Source organism: Argentina anserina, chromosome 6, assembly GCF_933775445.1.
Source record: "Argentina anserina chromosome 6, drPotAnse1.1, whole genome shotgun sequence".
Taxonomy (NCBI): domain Eukaryota; kingdom Viridiplantae; phylum Streptophyta; class Magnoliopsida; order Rosales; family Rosaceae; genus Argentina; species Argentina anserina.
The window spans coordinates 22793734-22818655 of NC_065877.1; the positions used below are offsets into that span (position 1 = coordinate 22793734).

The 24922-nt window shown below is 38.3% G+C and overlaps 1 long non-coding RNA gene across 1 annotated transcript; it reads left to right on the plus strand.

Moving 5' to 3' along the window:
* Nucleotides 1-2035, plus strand: LOC126799986 (uncharacterized). The gene is made up of 5 exons (XR_007672673.1): nt 1-218; nt 319-432; nt 992-1072; nt 1600-1681; nt 1791-2035. It is a non-coding gene; the product is annotated as an uncharacterized LOC126799986 (long non-coding RNA).
* Nucleotides 2036-24922: the final 22887 nt, after the last annotated feature.

Consider the following 24922-nt stretch of genomic DNA (forward strand, 5'->3'; position numbering starts at 1 on the left):
CCTTTCGCTGAGCCTCACCCTCCGCTCTCCTGAGTCCGGACGGTCAATGACTCGATGCCACGTCGCCCGACCGCGGTTCTCTCTCGGTCTGCCCTCATAGTCTCCTCTCTTTCTCAGATCCAAATCCGATTTGGTGATCTTGGAAAGAGAATCGTAGATGTATATGGCATAAAGTGGGAGTGGGCAAGTACATGTGGGATGCCCATTCACTTGTGACGGTTGGTTTGTGTCTAGTATCTACTGTCTTCGATTGGTTTGTGTATGGTGTCTACTGTGTCTTTGATTTTTATGAATCTCTTGTCTTTGGTTCCTTCGCAGACGTCTTATTTCTGGTCCAGTTTTTTTTAGAAGAAGATTCAATTAGGGGGGAAGCAGCTTTTATTTCTCTTCTTCTCACTGAGGAAGTCCATTTTGAGTTAACCACATCACAGTGTAAGTTTTCTTTTCAATTTTATGATTGTAATAATGTCTCTTCACTAAATTATTCATAGTTTATGTTGGGATCACTTCGTATTCAACTTCTTCTTTGAAAATCCTTTTGGGTTTTGTTGTTGTGCATCAACATGTTTAGTTCTCATCTACTCAACATTGATACATATCGTTACCTTCCCTTCCATCTATCTATATCTATAGGCAGCAATGGTAAAGCTGGTAAGCATTTTTTTTATAATTTCAGATCCAGGCCAAAGTAAAGGCAATTGATTTAGAATTGGAATTGCTAATTTCCTTGTGTCATAACCTAGGTAAGCCCTAGGTTTTGTGAATTAAGGTTATAAATCCATGTTTCAGTGGATTTATTTTTTCTTTGTTTGGTAACAAATAGAGATATGAATGGATCATATATGTTTATGCTTATTTGACTGATTCGTGCATTGTCTTGATTGCAAACATTTGTAAGTGTGAGAAACCTAAATGGATTTCATGAGTTTATTGATTTCAGGAGTCTATAGATTTCATGAGTGCAAACAATTGATTGTTTCTTTTTTCTCAGGAGCAATATTGTAAGCAATAGCAAACATATTCTACTTGGACTTTCTAAACAATAGCAAAAAGCATCTCATTTAAAGTGGAGGTATGATTTTTCTAATGTATTCTGGTCTAGTCTCTTTATTTAGTGACGGAAATTGCTTCATAACCACAAGTATTTAGTAATTTTGTATTCTCTTCTTGTATAGTTCAATGAGACTTATGAACATGATCCAATTCCACATGATGGTTGTCAAGTTATCCTATACACTACACTCCTTAGATAATAGTCTTGCTTCTAAAGGGGTTCCAAGAACTAGTCATGCCACCAAATCTGCTATTATCCAACTAGAGCTTAATTTGGTGATAAATAGAGATCTGAATGGATCATATAGTTTTATGCTTACTTGATTGGTTTGGGCATGGCCTTGATTGCAAACATTTGTAAGTGTTAGAGACCTAATTGGATTCATAAGTCTATGGAAATCTAAGTTGTTTAGGCTGATCATGTTTTAGGTACCTTCAAATTTCTCACAACTATTGTTTGCAATTGATTACTTCTTCTTTTTCTCAAGAGCAATATTGTGAGCAATATCAAACATATGCTACTTGGACTTTTCTTCTTTTTCTCAGGAGCAATATTGTGAGCAATAGCAAACATATGCTACTTGGACTTTTTGATGGACCATTTTACAGTATCTCATGAAAAGTGGAGGTATGAATTTTCCAATGAATTGAATTCTAGTCTAGTCTTCTTTATTTAGTGACTAGAATTGCATCATAACTAAAGGTATTTAGTAATTTTGTATCCTCTTCGTGTACAGCTCCATGGGACTTATGAACTTGATCCAATTTGACGTGATGGCTGTCAAGTTATCCTATCATCACACTCCTTAGATAACAGTCTTGCTTCTAAAGGGGTTCCAAAAACTAGTTTTGCCACCAAGTCTGCTATTATCCAACTGAAGCTTTATTTCTCACTTAGTTTACTATTTGTTTTATATTCTGATGGACAACTAGTGTCTTGTTCTGTAAGTAAGAAATGCTTAAAGCATCTTGTTATATTAAAGCCGAGAATAGGCTAGGGTTGGTGATCCTGTATGTACTTCAGTAGCTTTGGAGTAACATATTCTAGCTATTTTGTATTATTAGAACTTAGTAGTTAGAAGCTTATGATCTTTGTTTGTTGAGTTTTTTTCACCAACAGTCCCTCAACTCTGGTGTACCTACCAATGTGATACTTCAGCTCTTAATCGTACCAATGTGATACCCAGACTCTAGTATTGCTATCATTGAAGTACTTCCGTTAGTTTTTTTAAACTTTTCCGTTATCTTGGTGACGTGGCAAGTACGTGAGGCCCACAAAGAGGGTTAAAAGACAAAATTAACCTCAGATGGTGTTAATTTTGTCTTTTAACCCTCTTTGTGGGCCTCACGTACTTGTCACGTCACCAAGATGACGGAAAAGTTGAAAAAAACTGACGGAAGTACTTCAATGATAGCAATACTAGAGTCTGGGTATCACATTGGTACGATTAAGAGTTGATGTATCAAATTGGTAGGTACACCAGAGTTGAGGGACTGTTGGTGAAAAAAACTCTTGTTTGTTATAGTTATGTATACTGGTTTCTCTCTTCTTTTTTAACAGAAATAAAAAACAAAACCGAAAAAAATTGAAGAAAACCGAACTGAACTATTTAGTTCAGTTTTCAGTTTAAGCTATCAGAAAATTGCTAACCGAACTGAAAAAAAAGTTCAATTTAGTTTCCAGTTTTGGTTCTAAACCGAACCGAACGAACCAAATTCCACCCCTAAATGAAGCTTTGTAAAAGTTGATCATTGCTCCCAGTAACCACAATATCATCCACATACAGTAAAAAGAATATGGTGTGGACACCGTGCCCAAAGATGAACAAAGAGGAATTTGCCTTACTTTGTCGGAAACCAACGGATAGGAGAAAAAGACTCATACGCTGAAACCAAGCGTGAGGAGCTTGTTTGAGGCCATAGAGAGCTTTGTGAAGACGGAAGACATGGTGAGGACGTGATTGATCAACAAAGCCAGGAGGTTGAATCATGTACACATTTTCATTCAAGAAACCATGCAAGAAAGCATTCTTGATGTCTAATTGACGAAGAGGCAAGCGATGGGAAACAACAAGGCATAAGACTATACAAATGGTGGCGGGTTTGATAACTGGGTTGTAGGTTTCGTCATAGTCAATGTCATGTTGCTAGTGAAAGCCTTTGGTGACGAGCCGAGCTTTATAACGCACAACAGAACCATCAAGATTACGCTTGATTTTGAAGACCCATTTACAGTCGACCAAAGGGTGAAATTTTGAGGGTGGAACTAGAGACCATGTTTCATTTTTCAGCAAGACATTAATTTCAGCAGCCATAGCATCAAGCCACTTTGCATGTTTGGAGGCCTGGGAATAACAAGTAGCTTCCACAGATTCAATTGTAGTAATCAAAGCTTTAGGGATCAGATACGTTATAGTGCCATATTGACGTTCTCTTGGCTTGCTGATGCCTTCCTTGAGTCTGGTACGCATGGAATGAGTAGATGGGGTGGGTGGAGCACGGGAAGGACGAGGAGCAGGAGCCGGTGGAGGAGGGGCTGATTGTAGATTGGCGGTATGCGATTCGCCGGATTGAGACAGAATGGGAGATGGAACTGGGGCCGGATCGGGATGGGCATCGGCGGCGTGAACATTGGAGGCGGACCGAAGCTGGCTGTAGGTCAAGATGACAGGGGGGCACTAGTGGAGGAGCTGGAGCGGAAGAAGAAGGTGGAGATGGAGAATGACCTGAAAGCGCTGGGCGCGTGGGATCTGTGTTGGAGTTTGATGGTGATACCGAGTCATGGGGAGGAGATGTTGGGCTCGGGAGGTGGGCCTGCGGAGGTGCAGATTGGGCCGGCGTACTAACTAGTTTGAACTCCACATAGTCGGAAGCCGTGGGAGGTGGTATCGGCAATTATTTGTATGAAAAGTGATTCTCGTTAAATAAAACATGACGCAACATTTAGACGCGACTTGATTTGGGATCGAGACACCGATAGCCTTTATGAATGAGACTATAACCGAGGAAGACACACTCTAGACTACGATTGTTGAATTTGTTGGATTCATTTTGACCAAGGTGAGGAAAGTACGAACACCCAAAAACCCAAAGAGAGGAATATGAAGGATGATTGCCATAGAGGCCGAAATGAGGTGTGTCCCAATTGAGTGTGGGAGTATGAAGGAGATTTATGAGATAGACTGAAGTATTTACAACATCAACCCACAATTGTTGCGGGACCCCGGAGGTAAGAAGAAGAGTGCGAGCAACGGTGGCAATGTGACGATGTTTTCATTCAACAAGTCCATTTTGTTGGGGAGTATATGGACAAGAAAAGTGTTGCTGGACTCCCAAAGATCGACAGAATTGAGAGAAGGCATGATTCACATATTCAGTACCGTTGTCACTTTGAAGATATTGAATAGATCCAGAAAAAATATTGGGATCAACGCCACTAGAGTTTGAAAATGCGTGATGACCTCATTTTTTCGACGCAAAGGATAAACCCAGGTATATTGGGAATGCTCATTTGTAAACAGAACATAATATCGGAAACCAGTGACAGATGTTGTAGGGGACATCCAAACATCACTATGAATAATAGAGAATAAGTTGGAGGAAAAAATATTACTAGCAACAAAAGGCAATGTTTGTGACTTGCTAAGAGAACACTTATTACAAAAGGAAGTAAAAGACAATTTGGAACCAATAGACGACCCTAAACGAGCAAGAACATAAGATGAAGGATGACCCAAACGATTGTGCCAAAGAGACGAGTGAACAGAAGTAAGAGCTTGAGGAGCAGAAGATGCGGAAGACAAGGAGAGAGGATAGAGACCATCTTTACATGAGCCCTGAAACAACAAACGACCAGAACGTAAACAATATATCTTATAAAAGTCAGGAGGAAACAAGAAGAAGACAAGATTATCTTTAGTGAAACGAGCAACAAACAATAGATTTTTATGAACAGATGGAATATGAAATACATTATGTAAGGAAAAACTAGACAATCCCCTAGAGAAAGAGGAAAGGTACCAGTATGAGAAATAGTCATATAACTGCCATTACCCATGTAGACATTGTGGGGACCAGTGTAAGGTTGAGGCTGATTGAGAGGCAAAGCAATCATGTGATGAGTAGCTCCTGTGTCCGGATACCAGTTAGGATCACAAGAGAAATGAGCACCAGCAAAAGGAACAGCGACTGACAGACCCTGGTACCGGTGAGGACATTGTGCTGCACCATGCTGATTGGAATGACAATTGAGGCACCACTGAGGAGCAGATCCAAGAAGCCCATTAGCTCATGGAGGGCGGGAAGCCCAATTAAATGGATAAGAAGCAGGGGGGCACGTGATATTGAGGTTGTGTACTCGGATAGGACCGTGAGGTATTAGAAGAGAAGCCTGAACTGTTGCGATTATTGTTGCGGTTGTTGCAATTGGTGGTGTGATGGCCGGAGTTGGAATTCCGACCAGACTGGGCATAGCGGGGCTGTGACTCACGATTATTACGCCGGGAAGAGCTATTGTGATGGAAAAGGGCAGTGGCCGGCGGAGCTTTTGAGAATTGAGACTGCTGAGAATCAAAAGCAAGGATCCGAACTCGGAGATCTGTGAAATCAAGAAGAGAGGCTTGCTGAGTTAAAGCCGTGCGGAGCATAAGGTAGTCAGATCCAAGACCCTGAAGGGTGGCAAGGACGAGATCTTCATCAGAGACATGCTTATTGATTGCGGTCAGCGAATCGCCAATGAATTTGGCATGACGAAGATAATCGTAAATAGTTTGGGAGCCTTTCTGAAGGTCAAAGAGCTGCAACTTGAGACGGGAGGCGCTGGCTGGTGAGCGTTTGGAGTAATTACGAGCATGACAATCCCAGATCTCTTTGGAGGTATTGAAGCCAACAGTGAGCTGGAGAACTTTTTTTCAGTCAGCTTGGTGCAAAGGAGACTCACAATTTGCTGATCAACCTTAAACCATGCTTTGTACTCTGGAGTAAGGGTGGTTTTAGCGGACTCAGTGGTGGAAGCGGGAGTGGTGGTGGTGGTTTTAGAAGTAGGCTGAGGAGCTGAGCCATCAACATAGCCCCAAAGGTCAGTCCCATTGAGATATGGTTGAATCTGATTAAGCCACGAGAGATAATTGGTTTCGGTCAGCTTTATGAATTGAGAGGTATGTTGGGAGGGAGGGGTGGGCTCGGCCATGGAGGATGGAAAGGGGGAAGACAGACGCAGAGGGAAAACGACACAGAAGAAGCTAAACTTGAAAGGTTAGGATCTGTTTTTTGGCTGATACCATGTTAAGATTGAATTTCCATTGATCTGAATGAGTACATTTGATACACACATATACCGCTGCAAATATAATTACAATGAATAATATTCCTAACTGAGATGATTGCCATTCCTAAATTTAGATGAACACATTAATGTTAATTGCATATAATCAGGATTCAATTAGGAGATGTGAATCACTCTTGATTTGAGAATCAGAGGGAACCACTCTAATAGAAACACAGTAATGAAAATTTGAAACGAATTACCAGGTTGAGGAAAGAGCATGCTTAATTGCATAAGGTAAGTTAAGAGGCACAAAAATAATGGAACCTTTAACCAGTCTCTCTTTGTAACTATATGAATGATGATAATTTATTGTACCAACTTTGTTGCAACTCGAAGCAGTGAGTTCCCAACTGATAGTTGATCATGTGACCAGATACAAAATAACTACTAAACAAGACAGAAACCAGCCAAAACACAAATCAAGTTCAGTGGACGGTGATGGTGAGGGTGATGGTGCTGGCGCTGCCGTGCTGGTGTTGGTGTTGATGATGGATTGATGATACAATCTGATATAGATGATCCAAATTCAACGGGTCCCCACCAAGAAGAATGAACTGACTTTGGCTGAACAATAACGTCTGAAAAGATAATTAGCACAAGATGATGAGTAGATACAGGGAAAATCATGTTCATAATAACACAAAAAAAAATCTATTAAGTACACCAATTTTTGGATATATAATCAATTAATTATATATGTATACAAAATAATACTTAATTTGTTATGAAAGATTAAATCTTTTCCGCCCGATTAAAAATATTTATCTCTTATATATTGAAAAATTTCATATTTTCTATTCGATATTCATATGATATTCGTTATTCAAATCATAAATCATTAATGTTTAACTTAATAACATCTTTATAATACTTGATGAACATCACAAATAAAAATTCTAACACCAAAATCAATCTTTTTTATTGAGTTGTTAATCTATGATTTTTTTTCCACGACACAAAGTTGTTAAACTATGAATTTTTTAGCATTTATATTAGATAAACACTTAATTATTTTTTGAATAAATATCATTCTTTTTATATTGCTGTAAATTAATTGAAAATTTGTCTCTAAAAATTATCTTTTTCAATTCAATATGTCATCTAAGGATAATTTAAAAAAAAGTGAGTGAAATAAATAAATTTAATGTTAAATTTAAAATATAGGGTGACATGAGTAGAGGGGGTGAACAAAATAAATAATGTAGTCGAAATAGCTGTACCCTTGTTTATTTAATAGGTCTGCATAATTTATTAACTACATCTGAATTTAATTTTTAATTTTTATTAATGTAATTAATTTAAATTTTGATGATTAATAAAATTAATTTTAATTTTGATGATTAGTATAATTATGTTTTGTTTATTAGTACAATTAAATTTTTTTATTACTATAATTAATTTTAATTTTGATAATTAATACAATTAATTTTAATAATTGATTTAATAAATTTTAATTAATTAATTTTTTAAATTTTAATTTTGAAGACTAAATATAATTTAAGACTAAAAATTTAACTCAATAGGTTGGAGACCCCTGATGTCTTATTAATGAATAGTTTAACTTTTAAGAATTTTAGCCCTAGAACTATTTTAGTATTTTGGGTTAAAGATGGTCTTATCCTCCCTACTATTAGATCCAAATTATCCTCCCTATTATTGGGCCGTTGTCTTGATGTGTATATTTTTCAAAAATACAAAACAACAATCACAGTAACATTATCATGATTGGTGCAACAATACAAACATATCCAAATCATAATAATTTGTGCTAGGCTGACAGTGTTTGAAGGGTTTATGTTTTTCTCCAAAAAACAAAACAGAAACCCAGCATAAGTTTAAGAGTGCAGCTCTGCCATCTACTGTATTCTTTGTTCACCCTACTTGGTAATTTCACTCCACATATATATATATATATATATATATATATATTTCACAATCTAAATTTACTCACTTCACCTTTTTTTTCCCGTAATTATCCTCATACATATCCAATTAAGTTAATGAAATAGTTCCATGTAATGTATGGCGATGAGAACCAATAATAAGGTTTCCTTTTTTCTTTATGAAATTAAATAACTAAGGTTTCCTTTCGAAGAAACAAAATTTCCAAATAATCATATTAGTCTTATTAGAATCAACGTCCCTTCCTTGTTACACAAATAATTTCAATGTTCGTCTATGACGATTCCTATTGATAGATTCGATGTTTAGAGTTGTTACCAAAGAAGAAGAGGATTTTTTCCCTAACTTGTCACTAATATTGTAACGAATTAATGATGATGGGGAACCAAAAAAAAATATAACAAATTACTCAAAAGTAACAAACAACAATTTAGTTTATAAATAACTTATTACTTAATTTGATAGAGCAAATAATGACCAAATTTTACAAATAAAGACCAAATGATAGCAAGTTGCCACATGTCATAAAACATTTTACTTTTTTTTACCCTTTTTTGACCCATAGTGTTTACTACGATCAATGAAGAGGTTATCTGCTACTATCGATTATAAAAACTAACTACTACTGTCGAGTTAAAAATCAACTGCTATTGTCGACTTGAAAGACACCTGCTACTGTCGACTTAGAAGGTACATGCTACTGTCAACTATAAATCTAGCTGCTACTGTCGATTGAGAAACTAACTGCTACTGTGGTTTTTTGTGAGTAAAATTCAAAATTTCAAAATTTCTCAAAACATATGCAATATGATACTAAATGAAAGCCCAAGACATAAGGAACAACTTTATATATTGGCTCACCTCTAAATTGCAAGTGGTTTGGCCGGAAAACTTAAATTTACCGAAAAAAAACTAAAAAAATGAGGAGAGAGGATTTGTTAGATCTAGGAGTGACATTTTGTAATTTTCACGAAAATAAGGGTATTTTAGATATTTTTGCATTAATTAATTAATCAGTTTTGTTCTACTTATTATTTGGGCTTGACCTTGGGCTTATGTCCTAATTTGTATAAGAAATATGAAAAGTGAGTTTTTAGTTAATTCAAATGTGGTCTAGTACCAATAAGTAATTTTCTCAAAAAACTAACAAATAAGTGTCGGACAACATTTTAGTTTACAAAAAACTTACTTCATAATTTAATAGAGCAAATTATGGCCAAAAATTACAAATAAAGACCACATAATGATAAACTGCCGCATGTCATATAATATTTTATTTTTTTACCCTTATTTAGCCTGTCACATTTATGAGAATTCAAAATTTCATTCTTACTACCACATATCACATCTACATATGTACCTGTTATTGCTGACTAAGAAGCTACATGCTACTGTTGACTAAGAAGCTACTTACTATTATCGACTAAAAAACTAACTGTTACTGTTGATGATATGAGCACTTTGTGCGACGTTCTTAACATGTTTTTACCTCAATTTGTATTTTGCTTAGTCTTCATTGTTGCAATATCGAGTCATTGAGTCGAGTTAGGAGTCTAGGATGACGTTGGTTGCATTTTGGTGCTAAAATAGGCTGAAAATACAGAAATTGTCGAGAGCCTATTTAGAGTAAGATTCCCCATTGAACTAGGAAACCTAGTGGAATTAAGAGTTTTTATTATTCGACATTTCTGTAACAATTGTTATATGTTAAGAATCTTATTTGGATTGGGAATCCTTTTTGAGTTAGGAAACGTATAAATTGGAAAAATCCTACTTGAACCGGTTGAAACTTTTATTCCGTAACTTTTTCTAATTGAAATTTCATATTCTAGTAACTTACTTGGTTGAGCAAGTTCCCTATTGTGATATAGAAACTTTCCTAATCTAATGTAGTTATTTATTTCATATGTGTCTTTTTCAGACAACAATTGTTTAGATTAAGACAAATTTATCTTAATGTATTATCTTATCTTTATTCATTTATTTTATTATTTTCAGGTTTTAAAGAAGAGATAATGTAGCTAGAATTAAGGAGTCATATTCCGTGCTACTGTTGGAGATAACCAAGGAGAATAAAATGAAGAATCAAGGCATGAAGGAGTCATTGAAGGATAATGCACAGCTGAAAAGAAAGATAGGAAATCAAAGTGCAGCAAATGAAGAAAGAGGGAGTCAAAGAAAGTTGCCTCCCTAATTCAAAGAAGGTTGCCTCCCTAATTCAAATAAGGCTGCCAATGAGATGGGAGAGAGAGCTGCTTCCCTAATTAAAGGAGGAAATTCGTGTAAAATAAAAAAGGATTAAAGGAGGAAGAAGATATGCAATCAAAGTTCAATATGCAAGTATCCACTTTTGACGGATTCCCCAAGACAACTCACGATGAGTCATATAGCGTGCGATATATGGATAGAAAGTTACGGAAGTCTAGCTTCTCATGCAATTAGAATCACCTCAATAGCTATTTTCTAGCGAGAGTTATGACAAAACAATACACGAAGGTCAGATATGCCGTATTGAGAAAATCTAAGAAACCTAAACCAATTTGGTTTCAACTTTGTGGCCAGCCTCCCTAGGGTTTTCCTCTATATATAGCACCTCATTCCCACATAAAATAATCACATCTCATACACAAAGCCTAGCTGAACCTTTGCCAAAATACTTTCAGAAAATTCAAGCCTCAAGCATCATCCATCACCACCACTAACCGCATCACCTATTCCATTTCTCCATAATTGATTCCAAGGTTCTTAAATTGTGATTCATCCATGGCTTGTATTTCAGTTTCTAGTTCTATAGTATGTACGATTTGTATTAAAGGATTCTTGGATTTATTTTCGGTTTTATATGGGAAGAACATGATTTCAAATTTACTTGGTTATATGTTTCGATTATATAAATTCTTGTTTATGATTTAATTTCGTGTATTATGGTTAAGGGTAGTAGAGTTTCGATATGTCTTTAGGTTTTATTTTAATTAATTTCTTGAACTCGTGCATCTAAATCAAGGCTTGAGGCTGCCACGGCCATGACTGTTCTTGGGTTGTGATTTCATATACCAAAGTAGTATTTGATCGAGTTATACGCTTCGTTGTCTCAGTCATTGCTACTTACTTAGGGCAGTTATAGTTCTAGAAATTTACATGCTTAAATATGATGAGTGACGTCATGTATATTCACATGTCTTCAATTCGGCTTACTGTGCTTATTTGTGTTTAACTTTTCACGCTTCATGTTGTTAGACCTTTTAGCATATATTTAGGATTAAATGCTCCATTAATTCTAAATAATTGTGAAGTCTTAACGATTAGATGAACCGCTTCGGGTTTCAATTAGAATTGAAATTGAGATGGACTTAGAGTATATCGAATCTACTTGCTGCCCTTAGTCATTGTGTGCGTGTCTTACATAACCTTGAGTGAATCTCTTGCTTGATGATGTGTTGAGTTGTCGATCACTAGTATATAATTAATTTATGATTTTCTTTTCAGTAGTAATTAAAAATCAATCTCAAACACCCAATTATTTGTTAACACTAAAAGTTTAGAGTTCCCTTCAATTCTCCAGACTGAACGATCCATGCTTATCCTATACTAACGATGTCATTTTGCAGGGTTTATTATAGACGTCTTAAAATGCTCTATCAGTTGACTGAGAAACTAGTTGCTACTATCGATTATGAAACTAACAACTACTATCTAATCAAGCAACATGCTACTGACGAGTATGAAATTAGCTGCTACTGCCGACATGAAATGTGCTACTGTCGGCTAGAAATATACCAGTTATTATCGACTATAAATCTAGGAGATTTACTGCCTGCAATATTAACAAAACTTTATAAGCTACAAATCATTAAGAAGGAATTTAGAAAGATAAAGAACTAGATGGACATCATCAAATCCAAACAATAAGTAGCAAGCTAGAAATTCATTACTCAAACCTTATAAAACACAATAAACCCGCAAAATTAAAAGATAAAATGGAAATTATTAAGGAGGACAAACATATTATGATCTAAAACTGAAGCATATACTACTGATATCAAAGAGGGTAGAACCAAATTTGTCAATGTTGTCTTTCTTTTCTTTCTTATTTTAGCCTCGATCATGAAATAGTATAGATCATTACCCAATTAACTGGAAATTTCAGAAGGTGCCAAACGAAAAAAACAAGTAAAAAGAAAGATCACTCGGAAGAATGAACAAACGCAGATGATATGAAATAAACAAACTTAACTATTTTGGCAATTTTACGGAGAAGACACCAAAACCATCATATCCTTGTACAAATTAACAAACCGTTGCATAAAAACTAACAGACATTCATATAATCGAAATTCGAAAGAAGGCATATAGGGATGTATCTCCACAGTTAAATTCCTAGCCAACAAGCAGAATCCCAAAAATATCATCCTCATTGACAGAATTTCTGAGAGAGAGAGAGAGAGAGAGACCCTGCTCGATGGTTTCAAGTGAACGGCGCAGAGCTCGACAAACTCGAAGACAGAGGAAAATGACTTGATTCCAATGTAATCTAAAGAGAGCGACCATAGAAACAAATAACAATCACTGTAGACATATAGCGCAAAACTGTGCCTCTCCTCCTTTTCGATCCCTCCCCCAACTTTTGCCTTTATACCCGGGTTCAGCCTTTCTGTGAAGGTAACACGATAGCAGAAGAGAGTCAAGTGACATACAACAGAGAGACAAGTGGAGCGGTGGCGAGAGTAAACGATGGGAATCTTAGTCAAGTGGCAAAACCGTAATACAAATCCAAATATAACGGTAAAATCGTCCGCACACTGTATTGTGAACAGTGTCGCGCCGTGAACAGTAAAATCCACCCACGCTTAATAGTAGGGAAATGTATAAGGTGTGAAAAATGAAACTACAATCTTCTATCTTCTTTAAGTTTCACTTACTAACATGTGAGTTATTGTTAATACCGAAACCTTTTTCCAGGGTTTTGAGAGCAAGGCGGCGACTGCGGTAGGGATCGTGGTGTCGGCACGGCAGTTTTGAAAGTAGGAATAGGATCACTCCCGGATATTTTCCTGTGGTCTTTTCTCGGCCAAGGTTCTAGTACGTTTTGGTTTTCTTGGTGTTGCAACCAATCGAAGTTGTGTTTTTCAGAGGTGGGTGTTTTTTGGTTCATTGTCGAAGGCATTAAGGCTTGACAACTAGCTGTGATTGAGCAACGCCGACGCGATCTCTTAGTGATGGTAGTGTCCGGTTGGTTGCAAGGATTCAACGCAGTTCGCACTTGCAGTTTATCCTTGCTTGCTTGGATCGGTAGTGGTGGTCTTTGCTTGAGGATCGTTGGCAGTAGGTCGGACTAGCCTTCTTAGGCTAATGGAAATTGGCAAAGGATTGTGGTTGTCTGCCTTAATGGTGATGGATGACAGTATTTCATGGCTGGTAGGGAAGGAGAGAGAGGGAGGAAGGAGTTTGTTGCGGTCTCAGTTTTTTAGCCCAGTGGAATTTCAGGCTCATCCTCTGTTCTTTTTTCTTCTTAATTTATGCCTTTATGGTAGCCCCATGCATTTGGCCCCTGAGGTGATTGGACAGAGCTTCATGGTGGAGGAGTACACCGTAATAGTCTTTAAGCTCCAAGCTGGATTCGAAAAAATCTCATTCATACCAAATGTCACTATTTTTTACAAATTTAGTTACATAAAACAAGTATAATAAAGGGTAATAGTTGTTCTTCCGATTGAGTAATTAATCGCTTGGAAAATCATACTGCATTACTACCATTCATTATACTTGCAGACACATAAAATTTAATGAAATAAATCATCTTCATTAAATAATTAAATCAACCAAGAGCCCGACAAAATTGCAGACGTGACCCAAAAGTCAACAAAGTTGGTGCGGATCCAAATAAAACTCGTGTCAGCACATAAATGGATGATCGTAATCGAAGCTACGTGATTCTGACTTAAATCGAAAATTGAATGTCATTTACGATTCAAAATGGTAATCGGACATTTGATTAAATTAATAAATTTCTTAATGGTTATAATTAAATTAATTATTATTTTTGTTTAATTTAGTTATGGGAATAACTAATTTTAAATTAATCAGAAAATACATATTGATTTAATTATACAATTAAAGAAATTTATTATTTTTAGTGTCATTAAAATATTCTACAAAATAGAAGTCTTGACACTATAAATACCCCTTCCAACATGAAGAGAGGAGACTTGAGAAGAAGAGAGAAAATCACTCGAGCAAGATCACTCTCAACGAAATCCCGAAGTCTCTCAAGTCCACGAAGATCATCAAGGTCACGAACATTATCAAGTCCGAAGTATTGCAAATACCAGTTAAAAATGAATCCTTTGAAGTGTGCCTTCGGCGTCCAGAAGAAATGCATCGTGTCAACGATCCGAAGTATTGCAAATATCATCGCCTCGTTAGTCACCTTATAGAGAAGTGCTTTATTCTCAAGGATTTGATAATGAACCTCGCCAAGCAAGAGAAGATGGAGCTGGATGTTGACGACGTTGCTGAAGTCAATTGCACTACCATAACATTTGGGTCGTTCGAGCCAGTTCCATTCCCTTTTCACCCAATGAAAGCACCGTTTTGTTTCACAAAGAATGCGCGCGAATATAAGAAGACCAAAGAAGTTGAAGAATGTCTTGCTTTCACGCCTATCCTCCAAGTTGCCTCTAATGCAGATGATGAAGGATGGATATTGGTCACCCGAAGAAGAACTCGCAAAGGTATGATGTCAAATTCACCAATTGCCTGACCAAGTCATAAGAAATCACCTCCACGACGAAAGGAGAACGGACGAGGACGTTTTGAGAGGAAAGTTGTTCCATATTTGTGGAAGCCTCTTTGTCGAAACTTGTCAAAAAAAACACTTGCCTTCCAAAACAACCGAATGTCACTTCAATGGCCACAAGTTGGGAAGTCAGCTCCAAAGAAGACGAGAAGCTTGAAGTAAGGGAAATAGGTGCAAGTCAAGTGTTAAAGAAAAATGAGGTGTTGAAACAATTGGAGAATCTACCTTTCCAACTCAGCCTCTCTGACTTGATGCAATTGTCAAAATCAACGAGATGCGCACTTGTGGAGTTGCTTATCGACGTAGGAAAACACTCCACAAGCATGAAGGAATGTGGCACATGTGATGCATATTGTGATACCATTCACTTCATAAATGATGACCTCAATTTGGGCTCTAAGCCACATAATCGGCATCTTTTTGTGCAGTGTACATGCGAGAGCGGAAGTTGAATCGCATGCTCATAGACGGAGGGCCAGTAGTAAATATCATGCCTAAGTCAACCATGTCTCAAGTCGGCATCAAAGTTGATGAGTTATCAAGAAGTCATCTCATGATCCAAGATTTCAACCAAGGAGGACAAAGAGCGATAGGAATGATTAGACTAGACATCGACATCGGAGAGCTAAAATCAAACACTTTGTTCCATGTCATCGATGCAAAGACCTCGTACAACTTGTTGTTGAGACGACCATTGGTATATGAAAATGGCATCATGTCATCCACTTTATACCAATGCTTCAAGTTCTATCGCGGAGGTGTGAAAACCGTGGTAGGAGATACCAAACCATTCACAGAAGCTGAATCATACTTCGCAGATTCTAAATTCTACACAGATGAGGAGTCAATGAAAGAAGTCATTCTGGTCGGAGAACCCTCTACGGGGAAAGCCGCTAAAGTTAGGGAGAATGATGCCAAATCAAAAGACATTGAGCTTCATGGTGAAGTGTCGCTAAAGTCAGGCCAACCACACATTTCTGGTCCTTTGCTATGTTCCGAAGTCTAGACGAAGAGAGGGGGAGTCTCCATTTGTGGGGACAAAGTCACAAGAGTGCCCACAAAAATTAGAAGATGATGATGTGAAATTGTTGAATGAGGAGTCAACATTGCCATTAATATAGGTGAGCAACCGAAATCCTACAAAGCAGCCACTAAAGGGTTTGTCAAACCAATTCAAGGTAAGACGGAACATGGAATGCTACCTAAGAAAAGAACAAGTGAAGGGTTCGATCGTAACGCATACAAGCTCTTAGAAAAGCTGGAAACGACTTTAGTTCATCAAGCAAAAAAGATGACCAAGCTGCAGTAAAGATGGCGTATGAGCTCGATGAACCACAAAAGAAGTTAAGAGAGCAAGGGGCAACAGTTGATTCTTCTAAATCTGGTTTCGGTTTTACTTTAAGCAAGCCAGTCAGAATTCAGGAAGGAGAAGGGCGGAGCGAGCTAATGTGCAACATATTAGTGTCGAGGTAGTTGAAGAGAAGAGTCAAGAGGTTCAGTCAACCCCTCGCATTTCGTCGTTCTATCGCATTCGTCCAGGTTTCCAAAGAGCAACATCTGAACGTATTAAAGAATCAATCATGAGGGTGTCAGTTTTTGACCGTGTGAACATGACACCAAGTAGAGGTTCAGTCTTCAATCGCATTGGTAGAACAACCACTCGGCCTTCCGTATTCAAAAGGATGTAAAGTTTAGACAATGATAAGAAAAAGTCAAACCTCATTCCGCGAAAGCCCGCATTGGAAAAGATCCAAGCACCTAAGGAACGATAGATGTGCAAGAGGAAAACAACTTGTCGTCGAGCAGAGAGCAAACAAATCCGAAGTCTTATCCCGTCACGCATGAAGAGGTATTGTGTGTTGGAAGTGGATTCCACGGATCAACTCAAAGTGAAGCAACACATAATCATATTCACTGGCCAAAAAGGAGATTGCAACCTCGGTAATGGCGGTGAGGATAACATTGTCCAAACCTCTTATCATGTCACGGTGGCTAAAGCAAATACCGTAGAGGAAGACGATCATGAAAATTTCAAAACTGAAGTAGACGAAGCTCTTCCAGAACATGAAGACGGCAAGCCATTATGGAAAAACTTAAGAAGATTAACTTTGGAACAGAGGAAGACCCAAGACCTATTTTTGTGAGTGCGTCTTTAAGTTCTGAAGAAGAACAAGAATATCTTGATCTGTTGCTCGAGTACAAAGATGTCTTTGCTTGGACGTACAAAGAAATGTCGGGCCTGGATCCAAAGGTAGCAATTCATCGACTTGCTGTCAAACCGGAAGCTCGGCCGACCAAGCAAACACAAAGACACTTTCGAACATAACTTATTCCTCAAATTGAAGCAGAAGTTGATAAGTTAATGCCGCATGCTTCATTAGAAAGGTTCAGTATCCCAAGTGGATCGCAAAAATTGTTCCTGTTAAGAAGAACAGAAAAATCCGCGTTTGTGTAGATTTTCGTGACTTAAATGAGGCATGTCCAAAAGTTGATTTCCCTCTGCCAATCATAGAGCTCATGGTGGATGCGACAACCGGGCATGAGGTTTTGTAATTCATGTACGGATCATCAAGTTACAACCAAATAAGGATGGCCTTAGAGGATGAGGAACTCACTGCATTTCGAACTCCCAAAGGAATTTATTGCTATAAGGTCATACCATTCAACCAAAAAATATCGGACCTGAGCTAAATTATCTGCCGATAAACAAGATGTGTCTTGCACTCGTCTTCGTCATTCAAAAGTTAAGGCATTACATGCAAGCTTACACAATGCACTTAGTGGCGCAAGCCGATCCAGTTAAGTTCATATTATCTAAACCAGTTCTAACCGGGCACATGGCTAAGTGAGCGTTACTATTCAACCAATACGATATCATATATGTGCCCGCTAAAGCAGTGAAAGGACAGGTGTTGGCCGACTTCCTGGTAGACCACCCTATTCCAGCAGATTGGAAAATCTCAGATGAATTCCCCGACGAGGAAGTCTTCCTTGCAGAGGTCCTCCCCACTTAGAAGATGTTTTTCGATGGCTCATCTAGGGCAGACGGAGCATGGGCTAGTGTTATCTTTGTCTCTCCGCAAAAAGAGATATTGCCTTATTCTTTCACTCTTAGGGAACTATGCTCCAACAATGTCGCAGAGTACCACACGTTGATCATGGGATTGCAAACAACGTTAGAAATTGAAATCCAAAGTCTCGAAGTGTATGGAGACTCGTAGTTGGTGATTGATCAACTGCTCACTAATTACGAGGTCAAGAAGGAAGATTTGGTACCTTATTTCAAACTCGCCACACAACTCTTGAAGGGCTTTGATAATATTACACTCATACATGTGCCACGGAAAGAAAATCAAATAGCAGACGCATTGGCAAACTTGACGGCGACTTCAGCATTGTCTGGAGACAAAATTTTGGACATCCCAATTTGCCAAAGGTGGGTCGTGACAATAAAGCCTTCACTCCAGTGTGTCAGTTCTCATATAGTGTCAGTTTACACCATTGATGTTGAAGATTGGAGGCATCCTTTTATCGACTATCTTGAGCACAACAAGCTTCCCGAAGATTCGAAGCAAAGGTGGAGCATCAAGCGGCGAGCCCCGCGCTTCCTCTACTACAAAGAAACTTTATATCGGAGGTCATTTGACGGATTACTCCTTCGATGCTTGGGAAAAGATGAAGCGGTCAAAGCCATGGAAGAGTTTCATTCTGGAGTGTGTGGAGCACATCAATGAGGACCAAAGTTACATTTTCAAATAAGACGACTATGGTATTATTGGCCCGCCATGGTCAAGGATTGTATGGAGTATGCACAAAAACACCAAGCTTGTCAGTTTCATGCCAACTTCATTCATCAGCCACATGAGCCGTTGCATCCGACAATTGCTTTGCACCCATTCGACGTCTAGGGAATGGATGCAATCAGACCCATCACTCCGAAATCATCAGCCGGTCATATGTACATTCTGACAGCCACATATTCCTTCCCAAAGTGGGCAGAGGCGATACCGCTAAAAGAAATAAAGAAAGAAATTGTTGTGGACTTCATTACGGGAAGCATTATACAACGCTATGGTATACACGGTGCATCATCACAGACAACGCCAAATATTTATCGAATACCGCAACAGAAAAGTTTAGCAAGAAATTTCACTTCAAGCTTCACTTTTCTTCGATGTACAACACCCCGGCAAATGGTTTGGCAGAAGCATTCAATAAAACGCTTTGTAACATTCTGAAGAAAACTATCAGCAAGAAGCAGAGGGATTGGCATGAGAAATTGGGCGAAGCTCTCTGGGCTTATAGAACGACGTATCAGACAGGCACAAATGCTACACCTTATTCTCTCGTCTACGGTGTCGAAGCCGTGTTACCATTAGAGAAAGAAATTATGTCATTGAGAATCGCTTTGCAAGAACGTCTCACAAATGAGGAAAATGTCAAGCTGCACCTGCAAGAGTTAGAAGCTTTAGACAAGAAGAGGCTTGATGCACAATAACACCTGGAATGCTACCAAGCTCGGATGTCACATGCCTTCAACAAAGGTGTTCGAGCACGGTAATTTCAAGTTGATGATTTAGTTCTTGCTGTTCAAAGACCCATCATTATGACGCACAAGACTGGCCCCAAATTCAAGTCACAGTGGGTTGGTCCTTACGTCTTCATAGAAGTATACATCAATGGAGCTTACAAAATTGTGGCAGAAAATGGTTTGAGGATCGGTCTCATTAACGGCAAGTTCTTGAAGAAGTACCATGCTTGAAAACGTCAAAGTATGCTTCAAGTCTGCACAAGCCTAAACTGCATAAGATAAAAAAAAACAATGCTTCATGCCTGCATGAGCTTAAACTGCACGAGGCACCAAAAAAAAACCTTGAACTACATGATGACTTGATTCCTTCTTTCGAAAGATACGTAGGCAGCTTGAGAATAACAATATTAAGCTCAGTCACATTAAAACTAATAATAATAAGGGTTTGATTAAAAAAATGGAGCAAATCCTGATCATTCAAGTCAGCTGTCACATCCAGGTCAAACTCTTGAAGCTGCTCCGACATTCTTCAAAACTGACTAGTAACTTCTTTGCCTCTTCAATATCTATTGCAGTAAGTTCTAGAATCTCTCGAATTTGACATTTCTTCTGTTATAGATCAACAAGTCTTGCATCATGAAGAAAAAGGTCTACATCTAGCGAGTCAAACGTCTGTTCTAGCTTCCGTTGTTCTTCCTTCAAGTTCTCAAAGGACTCAATCATAGACTGACGCTGATCAAAATTATTTTTTTCAAATTTCTTAGGTTGTCGTGATCAAGCGAAGTTCTACAAACGTCTAAACTTAGCACCTCGTTGCCTGACCCGGGCATTTGGAAGCTGACTACTTGGTGATTCAGTGCATAAGTCCACTGCAAGACGGGAGTTGAGCTGCCACATAATGGATCTTTAAAAGCGAATGGCCCGGTAAGAGAGGGATATACGGTTAAAGTGGTGTCATCATTTTGCTCATCTTCAAAATCGTCGAGGGTAGTGATTGTCATGTCCATCAAACTCTTGAAACCCACTATGGTGAATGTGATGCGTAAAGCCTAACATGCTTTTGTTGACTGTTGTCAAGTCTATGAAATGAAAGCAGTCAAGCGATTATGTCGTTTACGTTCTTCAAACTCGTGAAAGCCGCCATGGTGAACGTGATGCGTAAAGCCTAACACGCTTTTATTGACTACTGTCAATCTATGAAATGAAAGCAGTCAAGCGATTAGGTCGTTTACGTTCTTCAAACTCTTGAAAGCTGCCATGGTGAACGTGATGCGTAAAGTCTAACACGCTTTTTTTGACTGCTGTCAAGTTTATGAAATGAAAGCAGTCAAGCGATTAGGTCGTTTACGTTCTTCAAACTCTTGAAAGCCACCATGGTGAATGTGATGCATAAAGCCAAACACGCTTTTGTTGACTGCTGTCAAGTCTATGAAATGAAAGCAGTCAAGCGATTAGGTCGTTTACGTTCTTCAAATTCTTGAAAGTTGCCATGCTGAATGTGATGCGTAAAGCCTAAAACGCTTTTATTGAGTGCTGTCAAGTCTATGAAATGAATGCACTTAAGCGATTAGGTCATTTATATTCTTCAAACTCTTGAAAGCCGCCATGGTGAACGTGATGCGTAAAGCCTAACACTCTTTTATGGACTACTGTCAATCTATGAAATGAAAGCAGTCAAGCGATTAGGTCATTTACGTTGTTCAAACTCTTGAAAGCCGTCATGCTGAATGTGATGCGTAAAGCCTAAAACGCTTTTATTGAGTGTTGTCAAGTCTATGAAATGAAAGCAGTCAAGCGATTAAGTCGTTTACGTTCTTCAAACCATTGAAAGCTGCCATGCTGAATGTGATGCGTAAAGCCTAAAACGCTTTTATTGAGTGCTGTTAAGTCTATGAAATGAATGCACTTAAGCGATTAGGTCGTTTATATTCTTCAAACTCTTGAAAGCCGCCATGGTGAACGTGATGCGTAAAGTCTAACACGCTTTTATTGACTACTGTCAATCTATGAAATGAAAGCAGTCAAGCGATTAGGTCGTTTACGTTGTTCAAACTCTTGAAAGCCGTCATGCTGAATGTGATGCATAAAGCCTAAAACGCTTTTATTGAGTGTTGTCAAGTCTATGAAATGAAAGCAGTCAAGCGATTAGGTCGTTTACATTCTTCAAATCCGCCAGAAATCAATGCGTTTCGAAAGCAGTCAGATGGGTAGATCGACCGCGACTCTCAAATTTGTTGTCAAAATCCTACAACAACAACAAAAAAAAAGTCAAAATTAGTTCATGAATAAAAAGTCAAAATCAGACCATGACAAAAAAAATGAAACATGACGTCGAGCCGGAGTGGAGTCGAACTAAAGCCGAGCCGACCCGAACTGGAGCGGAGCTAGAGCGGAGCTGGAGCTGAGCCATCATGACAACATCTTTGCTTTAGGAACACACCCACAATTAACGCAAAAAAGGGAGGAAACCGGTCCCCCCCCTCTCTCTCTCTCTCTCTCTCTCTCTCCCTCTCTCTCTCTCCCTCGGCATCTTCTTCTTCTTCTTTTCTCCCACTCCCTCGACATCATCTTTTATCTGTCTCTTTCACTCTCTCTCTCTCTCTCTCTCTCTCTGTTGAAGAAGTAGAATAAGGAGAAACAAGCATCAACAATAAAATCAAAACCGCAAGATCAACAACAACACAGTTCAACAAGACAGAGAAGAAACCCAAGCAGCCAAAGCATTCAACTTTAACTTCAATCAAGGCGTAAAAAAAAACCAAAAGCAGCAAACAGAGCAATGGCCAAGTTACTGCACTCCGTAGCACTCCTCTAGATCTGGGCCACAGTCCTTCTCACGGCTTCAACTTCTACCATTAGAGCAAGTGAAGACCTCCCACAGATACCCCCACCACCGCTTTTGGCTTACTCTCCGGAGATGACGAGTTCGAGCTTGACTCAGAGATCAACCGACACATCTTAGCCACCAACAACTAAATCAAATAGAAAGAAACTTCAGGAGAGATTCAAGAGCTGCTGCACCCATGGCGGAGGTTTGTTTATGATGCATAGTCTCTGCCATTGTTCTCTACTTCTTTGTTGTCTTTGAAGATGAGATTGATGATGAGAACATTTCGTTCTTGTTAAATCACGCTGCTACTTATGTGTGAACTAGATAAGTATGATGTGTGCTTTACAGACTGTGACAAGGCTGTTAAAAGAAGAAAAGATGTTAATCCTTAATTACATTGGTTGGCCTTCATCATTGCCCATTACTGATAAGGAATCATTTGAAAAAATCCAAAAATGTTCTCCACATGGAAGTGTGCTGTCGATGAAAAAAAAAATGCTAATCATGTATTTTAATTGGATTGGTTGGCCTTCATCATTGACACTACTAAGAAGGAATAAAAAACTGCAATGGATGAATGGTGTCCAATAGTTTACCCTTGAATACTTTCTTGATGATGCTCACAATATACATATTGTCATACTGACATCCTATGGTGAAAGTGGACATAAAAAATTACTGCGAAATTTGCAGAACCTCGGAAGCTGGCTCCACAAATTCTCCAAGTCAAAGTGCATACTTCAAGCCGTGCTTTCGGCACGTGACGATGACATGTCTGCAACACGACTCGAAGTGAGAGCATTTGTAGACACATGAAATTTAATGAAGTAAATCATCTTCATTAAATAATGAAATCAACTAAGAGCCGACAAAATTGCACACGTGACCCAAAAGTTAACAAAGTTGGTGCGGATTCGAATAAAACTCTTGTCAGCACATAAATGGATGATTGTAATCGAAGCTATGTGATTCCGAATTAAATCGAAAATTGAATGTCATTGACAAGTCAAAATGGTAATCAGACATTTGATTAAATTAATAAATTTCTTAACGGTTATAATTAAATCAATTATTATTTTTGTTTAATTTAGTTATGGGAATAATTAATTTTAAATTAATCAAAAAATACATATTGATTTAATTATAGTAACATGGCACCAAAATCTGACCTGGATTCAAAGACCAAACTATTTAAGACATCGGCATCGCCGCTTCCTTGCCTCTTATCTCCGTATGAAACCCAACTCCACCCGCCAATGAAAACCTGACTTTCAGGTACACAATTTACAGTACGCTGCACCTTGATTGGCATCAAAGTTACGAAACTAGAAAACTTCAAAATTTCAAAACTAACCAAGTCATAATTTTAATTAAAAATTAAATTTAGTACAATATATTTTATAATCTGGCTCCGCTCATGGCCGATGTCTTCTCTCATAGAAAACGGTGGTTCCAGCTATGCTCTCATATCGAGGCACTAAGCCTTAAGGCGGTAATGGCGTAACCGCGTAAGCTGTCCTTGAATTGTGATTACTAATTGGCAAGTTCTAATTTTTAGGCGTCGTCGGAAGTGGCAGATCCAGAATTTAAGGCTTGGGTAGGCTTGAAAATTTTAATTAAAAAATTCATTGCAATGTCGATACTGAATAAAATGTATATTATACATAATCTTTTTACATCTATGAAAATTTAAGAACCATCATAAACTCCGTCTGATATATAGCCAAGTTGAAATATTTTTTCAAACTACTTATATTTATTGTGAAAATAATTTTTTTTGTTGAATAAGACTATTGAGACCAAAGTAAGAGGAAATTATCATTAATGTTGAAGGAAAAACACCATTAGTGTGCCTTCATTAAATCAAATAAAGGATTAAGTTAATGACGTTTATGGTCAACGGATGTAACAGATCAATCACCATTATGTAGCCTTAATTGTCATTGTAATTACCATTTATTTCTATTGTAATCTTGACCCCTATATAAAGGGGATTATCAATGAGATGAGTAGATCATTCCATTTTCCCTACAACATGTTATCAGCATGTTGCTCTAACGTTGAATATGTTTGAAAATGTTAAAGAAAAAAAATTCATTCTATTGAAAAAAAAAACAACATCGAATGTTTTGCTGGACACCCAAACAATTAATCTGGGCACCCCTCCCCATCTCTGATCTGCACGCACGCCAGCAAGCCTCCACGTTGACTCGGTGGGTTCAGCCCCTCCTTCCCAGAAACGCCGACCTGCTCTCAGCCTAGAGAGCCGCCTAGAACCGACACTTCCAAGCGTCCTTGATGATCGTCCGATCCAAATCTAGGTGATCGGCAACCCAGACGTCTTTCTTCCGGCCGGCACGCCGATGATGCCCTACACAGATCTACGGTTGCAGAACCTTCCCGATGCCACCCTAACTCCGATCGTATCCTGATCGGCGTTCAAGTAGCCAAGGCAGATAGCCCGAACCCAGCCATGATCGCTGT